General features: G+C 35.6%; 1 pseudogene; it reads right to left on the reverse strand.

Moving 5' to 3' along the window:
* Window positions 1-281: 281 nt before the first annotated feature.
* On the reverse strand, window positions 282-6,040 carry LOC108457358 (KH domain-containing protein HEN4-like; annotated as a pseudogene).
* Between the last annotated feature and the right edge of the window lie 7,272 nt (window positions 6,041-13,312).

Below are 13,312 nucleotides of genomic sequence, written 5' to 3' on the forward strand. Positions count from 1 at the left end.
TGGACGGTAAAATACAATCCGACCCCTATAAAACAAGAGCCTCCATGGTATTTTACCATTCTTTTAAGGCCTAACTATAACCTCACCGTAAAATTAGTATTGATACATCAAAACAGTAAAACGAGTATATGAGCTTAACAAAGGTTTGAATCAAACTATTCAAGTTATTCAAACGCTAACACCTGCAGTCAATTCTGTTATCTCTAAAACTACGGCCTTCACCGTAAGAGAAAAGTATTTATGCAACAGTAGTAAAAACAGTATGTGTTCAAAATAAAGCATTGAATCAAACAACAGCAGTGCCAACAGTTAGATTGGTAGAATATTATTCAATCAAAAACAGAAAATAATAAAGACTAGGTTTATCTCAGTTACTAGAAAGGGACCGGGTTAAGCTATAGATCGAATAATACAGTAATAGCAGCAATAAGAGTTTAGATTAAATAGCTCCATCAAAATTGTTACATACAAAGCATATTAAAACACAATACAAAATAATGCAACAAAGACATTTTGCACCTCATCATTTACGTCATATGTATGCATTCTCTGCCAAAGCCAGTTGGAATCCGTCTTCCCCGAAACTTGAATAAAAATGAAGAATGAATTTACATATAGCACTTTTCCCCCGGAAAAAGAATATATACACCAATGACATTCAGAACCTGTCACCAAATCAATTGCTCGTATAACATTCTAACTAGCTATGTTAATCTCACTATTCATTTTTCTTGAAGTACCTATGTCTGATGCATAACCAGACATGGATACAAAGATATGACACTTGAAGAAATTGAACATATCTATGTCGGAAATATACCCAAGTCTGAGTAACATAGCTGAGCAGTCTAACCACATTTCAAACAAACATCCACAATACTATTAGAGTGATTAAGCAAAAACTTACTAGTGTGTTTCAAGCAACTCAATGAAATCCTTTATTCTCTCAAGTCACAACCAACCATTATAAAAGAATTAAGCTCTTACCTTATACTTGAGGTCTTCGTGCAAGACAAAATCCAAGAACCTACACAATGTAGAAAGACACCAATACATAGTCCTTTCACATGATTAAATTGTCCTTTAATTAAGTAATCCATTGGTAGCATAAACTAGGATTTTTTTTACCCTAAAACAATGCCATGTTGCAGAAAACACCATTGAGGTGTTGAACCCTAAAGGTTGATGACTAGATGGCATATTGTACCCCTTCTATGCATCGAACACTGTTAGGCATGGATGGAAGATAGAGAGAATGAAAAACAGAGAGGAAAAAGAGGGGAAGAAGGTTCTTTTTCCTTTCTGTTCTTTAGCATAGAGGATGGAAAATAAACATAACAGTCAATTTAAATAGAAAGAATCCAGTTATTTAACATGCTTATATTTCCCTCTTACCAAACGAAGGGATGCAACATAGTTTAACATGTAGACTTCTCTAAGTCTCAGGTGATCAGTTAGGTGGATACCAATGGATTTCTTGATTAAGGGTGTCATTACAAAGACTCGAGGACCATTTAAGCTGATTTAGGTGCTAGTAAAATAGAATGAAAATGTCTGTATTCCAGATTATATGTCTTCACAGATACATTTTTAGAGTAAACCGGGTAAGCTGAGGATAAGATGCCATCATAAATTGAACAACCAATGAAATTAAGAAAATGCAGAAGACAAATGTCAGATAATAACCCAGCACTCTCAGTACAACTGCCAGTGGATGGAAGAAGGTACAAGGTTTAGAACCCCTAAACAAATGCAAACTAAAAACAGAAAAAGATGCAAAATAAGGAAATAAAAGTCGGCAACAAGCATGCCGGCTAGCTAGGTTCTTGGGCGCACAAATAACAAAGCTTGGTGCTTTTGGTGGCATGGAAATGGCAAATTTCAAAGAGAAAAATAAGATCTCCATATATATTTGGTCCTTCTAGGTTGTAGCATCAGGGTGGGCCATGAGTATGTCAAACCCTGGTTCATCTGGTCTTCAGGTTTAGGCAGGCTTCATCAAAGTAGGCAGTAGGCTAGATTCAGGCTTCGTAAGTCTCAGCTGTTTTAGTGGGATTGGAAAGGCATCAAAGGGAAAACAAGAGCATCAGATCCGTAAATAGGGAAATTGGATAGGCTATGTTATCAAACTGTATACACTAGTATGTACTGGACAATATCAGAGAAGTGCCAATTATAACAATAGACATAAGAATACCAAAATGAAAACTACAATCTATCTGCACGTACCACTCACGGAATTTTAGTAACCATAGTTTTAGCGCCGGGAAACAGAGGTATGGCTTGATAACCTGGTAAGAGAAGTTAACGATGAATACTGAAGAATCCTAAGAGAGTGTGCATGTACTAATCTAACGAAACTAAGACTCAAAGACATGCTTGGGAAAGAACAAACTGTAAACTGGCATTGTACCCTCGAAGACAACTTCATGTCATGTAGTTCAAATTTAAATATAATGTTTATGATAGTGCAATCACTCCCTCAGCCCCAAGCATTTTTCCTGCATTAGATGATATTCATGACAGTAATGTGAACAACAAGAAATATGTTCTTTCAAGGAAAGAAATTATTCTCACCCAGAAGGACCACCACGTCCTGAAGAATAAGCTCCATAAGCACCAGGAGTACTACCAATCTACAAATAATATTTAAGAATCATAATTATTAATTATCAGCATAGAGATAGAGAGAGAGATTGGGACAATGTAAACAAAATGAGAAAGCTAAAATATTATAAGAAGCCAAATAAGAGATTAATACTGAAGGGAATAAGGATTTAAGGGACTAAAATTATTTTCACTTGATAAATCGGATAACGAAGTCCAACAAACTATATTCCTACAATTCACCCACCTAAAGTACAGTAAAATAGTAAAAGTTGTCAAAAGGAAATACCTGGAGACCACCATAACTTCCATAGCCGTCACTAGCAGATAAATCACTAGAGCTATAACCACCAGAAAAGGAGTGCACACGTCCATGCCTTTTGCCCTCTCTACTTTCATAACTTAAATTGTCGGTTCCTTCAGTTGGCACATGAAGATACGGTAAAACTGGCACTAACGCATTAACAGCACCTTCCCTATCAAATAGATTTGCTCTTAACCGTGTTGTTATTTGTACAAGGGCATCCTTTGCAACATCAAGGTCTCCAGCAATCTGAATAATAACAGACCAACCATGTTCTGTTCGTATAATTTTTTTTTTTTAAAAAAAGAGCCAACAAATAGAAAGCAATGATTAAGAAAATCCTATATAAATGATAGAACACCTGAACCATCTCATCATCTTCAGATGCAATTTTTGGAAGATTCTCCTTTGACAGGATACGGATATTAGCTTTTGTGATCCTTCTCATCTCCGTTACAATAGCTCCTCCTTTACCAATAAGGCAACCAATACGTGAGGTTGGCACAAGTAAGCGGGTTGTGAATGATACAATTCCAGAGTCTCCTTCAACCTTCTCACTGCATCTAGGTTGCAACCGTGCAGCAGCTTCGTTAGCAGGTGAATACCTATCCTCAAAGAACTAATACAGCAGAAGATTAGGAACCCCGTCAAAGCTTAGCATAAGGCAGAGCATAGACAAATAAACATAGCAAAGATGAAAAGCTGACCTCCTTAGCTGATATAGTTATTAAGCAATCATCTCCATCTGTAGTTGAGCTATCTACTTTGATGGCTGCACCTGATTCCTGCCTGATCTAGTTGATTATAGCACCACCTTTGCCAATCACCCCTCCAATATTAGCAGTTGGACAAACCAAACGAAGAGAAAATTCTTTTGATGACATCTCATCTCTTGGAGCTGAGTACATGGAGCGTGGCCATTCTCCAGTGTCACCTTTGTATCGTCCATAAGGTCCAACCAATGAAGTTATCCCTACAACCTGGGCACCAGCAGCTGCACCAAGCATTGCACCAGCAGGAGGATATGCATTTGACACAGCAGAAGCAAGCAAGTGCTGAGATCGTGAAGGGTTCTCATGAAGGCGAGATGCAATTTGATGCAGAGCCTTTTTCACAACTGCAGATTCCCCAGATATCTAAAGCCAAAAGTAAATTTAAATATAAAAAGGCCAACCATTTGATAACATTATTAATATTAAAAAAATAAAAAAGAACTAACAATATTACAGATAACAAACAAAAGAAGGTGAAATTTTCAGGAAAAAACATACAAAAAATATAACATATTAAAAGCATGCCAAAAACAGTCTCAAAAGATATAATTCATAAACTGAAGAACTCAAAGATGAAAAATTAAATGCTGATTTTGTCAACTACAGCAATCAAATCAACAAAATCTTTGTCCAATGTTGACCCTAAACACAAGAAAGGCCTCTTGCCAATGCTTTCAATAAATTGAAACTCATCTCAGCATAACTTTTTCCCATGTCGGTGTATGGGCGTAAACTATGTTTTAAAGGAGAGAAGAGATTGTTAAATGAATAAGCAAAATCTGAAAGTACTACAACAATAATCAAATCGTCAAATTACCTGTACAAGTTCATCTGTGGACAAGGCACAAGAAGGTAAATCATCCTTAAGGATGCGAATCTGAGCACCAGTTTCACTACGTATGTTCTGAACGATCTGTCCACCCTTTCCTATAACACATCCAATCTGATCAGAAGATACAAGAAACCGAGCAGTAATTTGGCAGCCTTCAGAATCTTCATCACTGTGCAAATCTTCTGCAACAACTCTGTCATGCACCCTGAATAAAGCATCTTGAGCAGAAGAAACAAAAGTATCCCCATCTTCAAGGGCATTTCTCTCATCTCTAGAGCTATAGATAGTAACCACGCGCTCATCAGAACCAGGAATTGCCTCACCAATTCTAATCTTTGATTTAGTGTCTGCTCTTAATTGCTTAACAATCTCCCCTCCCCTTCCAATAATGCCTCCTATCTTTCTTGCAGGGCACAAATACCTATATACGGTATCATCTGAATCAATAACAAATTGTTCCCTGTCATCACCTGCATTTCTCCTCTTATTTGATCCATTCTCAGAATAGTCAGACTGAGAATGAGCCCGCTTCCCATAGCTATTCCTCTGACCCGCCATTATTATCAGCAAAAATAAATACCTGGACCCAAGACAATAGTAAAACATTACAAATACTAATTGAACCAATCTTGAGGATCGAACCACCCAAAATGTAAAGCACCAGCACAAAATGCTCATCAACAGAACAAATCAGTAACTAAATTATTTTCATTTTTCAATCATCAAAGCATAATTCAGATAACATTATATCTCCACTTAAAATTAATTGTTGGTTTGAGTTTCTTAATGAACATTAAAACGCGCATAAAATTTATGATTGAACAAACACTAGATTCCAACCATGATAGCAAAACTATCAGTAAAAACAATGAAAACAAAACAGTTAGCTCTCCACAGCTCAGCTTTACAACTAGGCAAATTCAAAGATAAATTACTAACTGTATCTCAACTTTGACCCACAAGTTTATCTTCCATAACAAATAAAAATCCCACTTCAAATCACCCATCCAAAATTAATATAACAGACAATAAAGGGAAACCCAATATTAGAAAGATTCAATTACGTAAAAGAATAAAAAGTTCAAATCAACCCACAAATTTAAACAGCATAAATATAAATAGTCTCCGAAAACTGACACAAAACACATTATATTCAATAAAGAAACTATAATTCCGATCATCAAATACAGAAAGAACGATAATTCCAGTCAAAAATGAATTTAAAAAGAAAATAAGAGCAGAAAATGTAGATTGTAGATCTGATTAAAAGAGTATTTAAAAAAAGCAAGAGCAATCAGAGGGGAATTAATTGCCAAAAGATAATGGGGTTTTACCTGAGAATTGAGATTGATTCTCAGCGTCTAAACAATGTGATTTTTCAACAAAAATAATGAAAAAAAACAAGGACTAGAGAGAGAATTTGGGGGCGCTCTGTTGAATATTTTGCTTTCATGAGCTCATTTGATTTCTAACTTGTTGGAAATGATTAGTTTTTGTATTTTTCATTTTTCTATTTTATTCGTGTTGAATGGATTTATAAATAAGATTTTTTTATAATGTTTACAGTGTAACCCGGGTTCGAGTTCGAGTCATGTTAGTGGTATTGTTTGTTCGAGCTTTATTATTTTATTATAATTCATCAAAATAAAAAATAACTTTTATAATAAAATGTTTTCTCTTATTAAATATGTATATAGATAATGTTTGATGGAGCTACAAATTAACTTAATATTTAATTTCTTAAAATAAAATTTTAATATAGAATTTTATTTTCACTAATTTGATAATTTTTATATGTAATAGAAAACTGGTAATATGATGATAAATAATTAGAGTGTATTTGATATTCTTAATATGATATATTTACCTATTTTAATTTTCTTTTACTTGTAAGTTAAATTTTTTATTTTAATTTCGTACATAATGCATATATGTTCTTATTATTATTAGCTTCAAACTATACGTTTTATTATTTATTGTATATTATTTTTAAACACATACTTATATTTTTAATATGTGTTTTCACATATATTTACGTGTGTCTAGTTAAAATAAAATACATATATGTAAAAAACATTAAAAAGTAAAAAAATCAATTAAACCCTTGTATTAAATTCACATCCAATTGAGTCTTTGTAAATAATTAAGATAATCAATTAAGCTCAAATTTACATTTTATTCATTTTAGTTCCTAATGTACGAAACTATTAATTAAGCTTAACAATTTTATCTTTTTTTCATATCTAAGCTTAAAATATATTAATTTAACACCTAAAACTTTCAATTCTCAATTATGAAAATTTTAAAAATTAACAGATTTTGTAAATTTATATATGGGCTAATTAAATTAAGGTTCCACGATCTCAAAAATATAAAAATTAAAATAAAATGATTAAATTGCACTAAATAATATTGTAGAATAAAAACTTGGTATTCGGCTATGGCGTTTTCTCCTTTATTTTTATAATTTTCTAATTGAAATTTTATAGTGATTGAATTTTATAATTTAGTCCCTAAGCCCTAATTAAACATATTTTTGGCTAAATTACTTATCCAAAATTCAATCCACTTATACAATAACTCTGTAATTATTTAATAAAAATATTTACGGGTTTAATTTACAGAAACGAGGTCCCGAAATCGTATTTTCCGACACATGAACTTTCGGGTTGTTACATTTCTAACATGAAAGGGCATGTTAAAAAATTAACTGAGGAGGTGCAGACTCTAAAAAGTCAGTTGAAAGAGAAGGTCAAAAAGATTGAGGATTTTACAATCGAGTTTTTTAAGAAAAAAGAGTCTTATGCCGCTGGTAAAGCCTCGTTTACCTTGGCTCAAGGGAAGTTGTTGGACTTATTTCAGGACCAACTGTCTTAGCCCTACAAGTTGTCTATGGTCCTTTCGACTACCGGCAGTTGAACTTGGCACCTCTACTAGAAGAGGACTTTGATTTGTTAAGCTTCGATCTGAACGATTCGGATCATGACAATTACAAATGGAAAGAGTTTCGAGAGTGACTCCAGATTCCTTTGACTACTCCGAAGGAGACGCCTTCTGCTGAGACAACAATAAGAAATGCCTCTACTGAAAGTGATCAAGTAGGTAAGGAGTCGGATGGTGGTTTTTTAAAAGATATAGATCCCCCTACTGCTAATGTTACCTTCAAGAAGAATAATGTTAACCTTGCTAAGAATAATACTTGTAATACTAGCCATAAATCCCTTGTTGATGTTGAGTGGCTTATTTTCTCTTAATAAATAAAATTATATTTTCCTTCCATTCCCTTTCTGCTTCGTTGTTTATTTATTCTTAGGAAAGTTTCTTTCAAAGTAATTAGGTGTAATGACCATTCGTTATTACTATGACGCTTTCATTGACAAACGCTAATACCTGCAAGTTTGCTAACTTTGAGAGAACTAAGATATTGTGTCGTCAAATTTCTTGTCATTTAGAAGGATTCGAGTGTACAAAAGCTTTTCTATTAACATCTTCTAGTGTAGGAATTACTTTTCTTATTTTCTTGATAGAAATATTCGTTGTGATTATTTATCTTGGGTAAAATCTTTCGAATGACCCTACCACTAAACCAATTTACCACGACTTTACTCTTGTATTAATGGCGTATTCTTTTCTAATAACGCTAATGTTTTCTTTGAGAAACATCCTTTTTTAGGGTCATTTCTTGAGTACTAGAACATTTTGGAAAGTCCTGATCCCACACATATGGGGAGGCTTACGAGAGGTCCTGCTCCTACCACATAAGGAGAGGCTTATGGGAGGTCCTACTTCCTACTAGTTGACTTGCATCTACGTTCTTCATAACCAAGTCTCCTACCAGAAACTCCCACCTGTGCACCTTGGAGTTGCAGTATTTGCCCACCTATTGAGCTCTAGCTACTAGGCAGAGGGTTGCTTAATTTCTGGTTTCTTCTAGGAGATTTAAGTTCTCTCAGAGCATAACTTCGTTAGCTTGGGAGGTATAATGCAGCATACGATGGATGTTGGGGCCAATTTCTATGGGTATCACCATTCCAGTCTCATATATAATATTAAAGGAATCTCTAATGTTCCTAAGAGACTATAAAATTCTAGTGAGTTCCTCCAACCATCTGTTCTTGGCCGCATCCACTTCCTTCTTCAGCCCTTGGAGGATTTTCTTATTGGTGCCCTTGGTTTGACCATTCGTTTATGGCATCTTGACTAAACTGTGTCAAATAAATGTGAAGATTCTCACAAAAATCCTTAAATTTCCTTTGAATTTGGGTTCCGCTTTCTGCACATAGAATCCCACACCAGCAAATGATGGTCTTTCACACAAAATTTTCCATTTACTTTTCAATGATGGTGGCAAAGGCTTCAACTTCCATCCACTTGGTGAAATACTCGATGACTATTGTGAAAAATAAAATAGAATAAAATAAATAAAAATAAAGAACACATAAATTTTACGTGGAAACCCTTTCGGGAAAAAAACCACGAGCAGAGGAGAAGAAAATTCACTATGTCGAAAAAATTTTTACACTAATACAAGAGGAATAGACTATGTCTATTTATAGGCTTGCAAAGCCATATTCTAGTAGGATTGAAACACCTTATCCTAATAAATATAAAATAGATGGAGTTTAATAAGGTTTAAAAACCTTATTCTAAAATAAAATAAAAGAAGTCTAGTTCTATATGGATTTTACTTTTATTTTATTTTCCATCGTATTTTATTTAAATAAGAATTTGGGTCACTTAATTCTAACAATCTCCACCTTGACACAAATTCTCAATGAACAAGTTCTTCATCGCGAACTTTCAATAAACAAGTTCTTCACCTCTTCCAAAAACCCCTTAAGGGTTTAACTTCAACAATGAACACCAACCAAGTCTAAGCAATGCTCAAACTTGGTTATAGGAAGTGACTTAGTCATCATATCTGCAGGATTTTCATGAGTGCTAATTTTGCTCACAACAATATCACCACGAGCAATAATATCACGAACAAAATGATACCGAATATCAATGTGTTTTGTTCTCTCATGAAACATTTGATCTTTTGTAAGAAAGATGGCACTGATTGTCACAAAATATCGTCTTGATTTGAAGGTCTTCATTGAGTTCACTAAATAGTCCCTTCAACCAAATAGCTTCTTTACAAGCCTCGAGAATCGCCATGTACTCGGCTTTTGGTAGACAAAGCGATCGTAGTTTGCAAAGTGGCTTTCCAACTAATTGCACAACCTCCGATTGTAAAGACGTAACTCGTGAGAGATCTTCTTCTATCAAGGTCTCCAAGAAAATCAGCATCAACATACCCTATAACTCCATCTTTAGTTCTTCCAAAGCTGTAAGCAAACATTAGTAGTGCCTCGTAAGTATCTTAAAATCCATTGAATCGCTTTCCGGTGTTCTTTACCAGATTCGCCATGTATCGCTAAGCTGACCTTGTTGCATATGATAAATCGGACGTGAACAAACCATAGCATACATGAGAGATCCTACTGCACTAGAGTATGGAACATGTGACATGTACTCAATCTCATTATCTGATTGAGGAGATAAGGCCGATGAAAGTCTGAAATGGGCTGCTAAAGGAGTACTAACAGCTTAGCACTCTGCATATTGAACTCGCAAAGAACTTTCTCAATGTACCCTTCCGACTTAGGTACAATTTACTTGCTTTTCTATCTCGAGAATCTCCATACCAAGTATCTTCTTTCTTTGGTCCTAAATCTTTCATCTCAAATTCTTCACTTAGTTGGGCTTTAACCTTTCTTATCTCTCTTTTATCTTTTCTTCGCTATCAACATGTCATCAACATAAAGAAGTAGATACACAAAAGAACCATCACATTTTTCTTAAAGTAGACACAACTGTCAAAACTACTTCTTTTGAAATCATGAGAAGTCATAAAGGAATCAAACCTCTTGTACCACTTGTCTTGGTGATTGTTTCAAACCGTAAAGGGACTTTTTCAAACAAGCAAACATAGTCCTCTTTTTACGAGACTATAAAACCCTCTGGTTGTTACATGTAAATATCTTCCTCAAGTTCTCCATGCAAAATGCGGTTTTACATCTAACCGCTCAAGCTCCAAATCATGCATGGCAACAATACCAAGCAAAGCTCGAATCGAACTATGCTTAACAACCGGAGAGAACACATCTGTGAAGTCCACTCGGAATTTGATCAGTAACCCTTTGCAACAAGCCTTGCTTTATATCCGGGTTCTTCAACTCCTGAGTCCTTCTTTCTTTTAAACACCCATTTACAACGAATGACCTTTTTACCTTTAGGAAGTTTTACAAGATCCCATGTTACTTTTTGTGGAGTGATTCCATCTCCTCTTGCATAGCAAACATCCACTTTTTCGAGTCTTCACACTAATCGCCTCGAATAATTAAATGGCTCTTGATTCGCATCTATATCTTCACCACATTTAAAGCATAAGCAACTAGATCAACCTCGGCATACTTCTTTGGAGGTTTAATTTCTCTTCTTGTCTGTTTTTGGCGATAGAGTATTGCGGTGAAGAAGCAACTCTATTCTCAATTTTGTATTGGCTTGAGGAGTTGATTACGTATTAATCGATGCTCCACCGCTTTTGGTTTTCTTTATTGGAAGAGTCTTTAAGAGATAAGTTAGGTAGCATAGCGGTTTCATCAAAACAACATCTCTGCTAATCACAACTTTTCTATTTTCGGGACACCATAACTTATAGCCTTTTACACCACTTTATAACCAAGAAAACGCATTTAATGGATCTCGGTTCCAATTTTCCATTATCAACATGAGCATACGCAGGACACCCAAAAATCTTTAAATCGAATAATTAGCGGGATTACGGACCATACCTCTTGTGGAGTCTTTTTCTCAATGGCAGCGGATGGAGATCGGTTGATCAAAAACATGCGATGAGGTCGCTTACGCCCAAAATGAATTGATAAGTTGGCATTTGACAACATACATCGAACCTTCTCCATGATCGTTCGTTCATTCGTTCGCAACGCCGCTTTTTTGTGGAGTATGACGAATCGTCAAGTGTCTCATGATCCTTCCGACTTGCACAATCTATTAAACTCATCGAATAGAACTCTAAGCCATTATGCATGACGGAGGTATTTTATCTGCTTTTCCGTCTGCTTTTTCAATCATAATTTTCCAAGACTTAAATGTGGAAAACACATCGCTTTTCGCTTGGGAAGAACGCCCAAACTTTTCGGAAAAATCATCAATAAAGGTTAGCATATAATTAGCTCCACCTCTCGAAGGCACTCGGACGGCCCCACGATCGTAATGGATATACTCCAACGTTTCCTTCGTGTTATGGATTCCTCTAGTGAATCGAACTCTCTTTGCTTCCCAAAAACACAGTGCTCACAGAAATTCGGTTTGCAAATTCCTTGCCCATTAAGAAGTCCTCTTTGCTTAATTACGCCATGCCATTCTCACTCATATGCCCTAGGCGCATATGCCAAAGTTTAGTAATATCATCATCGACAAGGAAGAGGAAGCGACAATTTGCATCACCGAGAATGAGAGAACCTCAGTAAAACATATAACTTGGCAATCTTTCTTTGCCCTTTCATCACAACAAGGGACCCTTTGAAATCTTTAAAACCCCACTTTCGGTTGTGTATCTGCCCTTTTGAATCAAGAGTACTCAACGAAATTAAATTTCTTTTCAATTCTGGAACATGCCGCACGTCACTAAGTGTTCTGACAACTCCATCAAACATCTTAACTTTAATTGTTCCAACACCTGCGATTTTACATGAAGCATTATTTCCCATCAAAACAACACCTTGAGATCATTGTTTCATAAGTTGTAAACCAATCCCGATTGGGACTCATGTGGAAGGTGCAACTGAATCAAGTATCCACTCCTCGCTTACTTTAGAATCATTGATGAAGCAACTAGAAGTTCACCATCGCGTAGTCTTCTACAACATCACTTCACCGAATTTTTCGTTGTTTTCCTTTTGATTCGCACCTCCTTTTAATCTTATTTTGTAGCTTATAGCACTCAGATTTAATGTGCCCTTTCTTCTTGCAGAAGTTGCAAGTTTTACCTCTGTTTGAAGATTTCGATCTACCCTTAGATTTACCACGAGGATTCCGTTCCTGTGTTCTACCACGATCATCATCAACATTCCGGTCTTGTCTCCCACGAACAATGAGACCCTCTCCACGAGAGTTGGGTTTAACCACAAGATGCTTCATCTTATCATACGAGGTTAAAGAATCATAAACCTCATCAACTGTGAGAGACTCGCGGCTATATAAAATCGTGTCTCTAAAGGTTGAATAAGACGGGCAACGAACAAAGTAGAATCAACCCTAGATCTTCCTTATCATCTTGAACCTCCATGGCCTCCAAGGTTGAGAGAATTTCTTTAAACAACATTAAGTGTTCGTGTACTGACGCACCTTCCTCCAAACGATGAGCATAAAGACGCCGCTTCATATGCAACTTGCTTGTTAGAGTTTTCGACATACATATTTGTTCTAGCCTCTTCCATAATGCAATGGCGGTTTTCTCTTTCATCACATCCCGCAAAATTTCGTTGGACAAATGCAGATGTAATTGTGTTAATGCCTTCCGATCCTTACGCTTCTTCTCTTCATACATTAATGTCGAAGGCATCTTATCTATCCTAGCGGGGCATCCTCTAGATCCATCGTGCAAGAAGCGCTTGCATCTTAATTTGCCTAACGCAAATCGGTGTTGCGATCCAACACGAAATTTCATACTTCAAAGACGTCATTACCGTGATCGAGATGAATAACCGGAAGCTCTGATACCAAATT

The sequence above is a fragment of the Gossypium arboreum genome, chromosome 9 (genome assembly GCF_025698485.1).
Source record: "Gossypium arboreum isolate Shixiya-1 chromosome 9, ASM2569848v2, whole genome shotgun sequence".
In the NCBI taxonomy this organism is placed as follows: domain Eukaryota; kingdom Viridiplantae; phylum Streptophyta; class Magnoliopsida; order Malvales; family Malvaceae; genus Gossypium; species Gossypium arboreum.